Source organism: Equus quagga, chromosome 13 (assembly GCF_021613505.1).
Source record: "Equus quagga isolate Etosha38 chromosome 13, UCLA_HA_Equagga_1.0, whole genome shotgun sequence".
Classification (NCBI taxonomy): Eukaryota; Metazoa; Chordata; class Mammalia; order Perissodactyla; family Equidae; genus Equus; species Equus quagga.
In genome coordinates this window covers 54,360,869-54,362,990 of record NC_060279.1, presented here as the reverse complement: position 1 = coordinate 54,362,990, position 2,122 = coordinate 54,360,869, and the positions used below count along the sequence as shown (strand labels likewise).

The window sequence follows — 2,122 nt, the reverse complement described above, 5'->3', positions numbered from 1 at the left end:
ATGTGTGCCGATTAAGTCAAGTCTACAAGCTTCCTTGTTCTTTTGCAGTGGGGGAGAGCCTTCAGTCCCAGCATTCCAATCTAGAGTTCTGACATTCACCTTCTTGGCAGGTTTGGGTCACGTGCTCACCCCTGACCCAAAATCTATAGCCAGAGCAATGGAATGTGCTGGTTAGTGTAAGTCAGTCAAGACCCACCTTTAAGGCTGGGAGAGCAGTCAGCTTCTGTAAAGCACCTGGGCTGCACAACAGGGAAGATTGGGGGTCAATTCTTGACCAACAATCTAGGTGCTTTCAAGAAGGAAGCTGGGTAGAAAACCAATAGATGTCCACTACAATCACTACCCAATTCGGGAACCCGGGAAGAATTCAGTATTGCCTCCTCTCTCACCTCCCCATATCCAACTGGTCAATAAATTCTGCTGATTTGACCTTCTCATTGTTCTTTTGTCTGTCCAACTGCCTTTGTTCAAGCCTCATCATTTCTCACCATACTCTGAAAATGTGTCCAGACTGGTTTTCTCCGCCTCTCTCCCTCCTCGCTCCACAGTTCCTTTGTGCTTCTCTCAAAGTGATCATCCTACCCAAAAGATCCAATCCTGTTACTCCTCTGCTTATAACCCAGATGGCTCCCCATTGGTTACAGAATAAATTCTATGCTCCTTGGTAAGTCACGTGTGTCTTCCGAGATCTATGTATTAGTTTGCTAGGGTGCCATAACAAAACGCCACAGACTGGGTGGCTTAAACAGTAGAAATTTTCTCACCGTTCTAGAGGCGGAAAGACCAGGATGAAGGTGTCTGCAGGGTTGGTTTCTCCTGAGGCCTCTCTTTGGCACACACCTTCTTGCTGTGTCCTCACATGGCCGTTCCTCTGCTCATGCCCATCTCTGGTGTTTCTCTCTCTTTGTATAAGGACTTCAGTTGTATTGGATTAGAGCCCACCCTTATGAACTCATTTCATCTTAATTACCTTTTTAACGGCCCTATTTCCAAATACAGTCACGTCACGGGTTAGGGCTTCAGCGTAGGAATTTGGGGGGGACACAATCCAGTCCATGGTAATCTGATTTCCATCTTCATCCTCTGACACTTGCTCATGGTTACCCTACAGTAGTTTCGCATGAGCAAAGATTGGCTAGCGATGTCTGACGGAACACAACCACACACACCAGCCTTCCTACTTCCTGCCTCAAATCTCCTGAAACTACACATTCTGTCTCTTCCTGGGTACTTCATATGTATACATGAAACCCATAAAAATGCAGGAAGACAAGGAAGAGTGCCACTGAAGCCCAGAAATAGACAGGAATTCCTGTAAGATAGAAGGCAGATGGGGTCAGATTGATAGAAAAACTGGAGCAAAGAAGAACACAATTTAAACAGATAGGAAAAAACCACTGCTAAGGAAAGTTGAGCAGTTCAGGGACAGTCTAAGCTCACTCGGCAGATCCCTGGAGCAGGAGGAGGCGCTGGGGCAAGAGGAAGAAGAGATGCAAAAGATTCATGAGAGCCACATCAGGGCTTGCTCCCATAGCACAGAGAAAATTGGGAGGGTGTCAGAAAGATTAGCATGGCCCCTGCACAAGGATGATGTGAATTTGTGAAGCATTCCATTTTTTTATAGTATCACCCCACAGATAACATGCTAATCACAAAGAAGAATGGAGAGAGCTGGAGGTCAGCTCCCTAAGGAAGTGATCCAACCTAACACACTAATGGTGGGACAACCTGCTATTAGGTGCCGAATCACCTATGAAGTATTCTTCAAAATATTTAACCTAAATCCGATCAAGCCTCTAGACTTAACTTTACAGGAAATACAGGAGTGAGGGAGGGAGGTTTGAGAAAAAGTTAAATGACACCAAGAGGAAACAAGCAGACAAAATCAGAATGTGGAACATTCTACAAGGGCACCGCTCGTAAAATATCGTCTAAGGAAGTCCGGTGCGTGACTGTAAGACATATGTTTATGACTTCAGAGAGACTTAAGATGGTGCTTCACAACCCCCTCAGGTATACAAAAAGCTCTCTAAGAATCTTAAGGGCATGCCTCATAGCTCCTCTCAGCTGGACAGTAGTGCTCCTAATATTCTTAAGGGTGTGGTCCAACAGCAGCTTCATG

At 45.5% G+C, this 2,122-nt stretch overlaps 1 pseudogene; it reads left to right on the top strand.

Moving 5' to 3' along the window:
- The first annotated feature begins 1,520 nt into the window (after positions 1–1,520).
- LOC124251615 (uncharacterized) lies at positions 1,521–1,620 on the top strand (annotated as a pseudogene).
- The last annotated feature ends 502 nt before the right edge of the window (positions 1,621–2,122 follow it).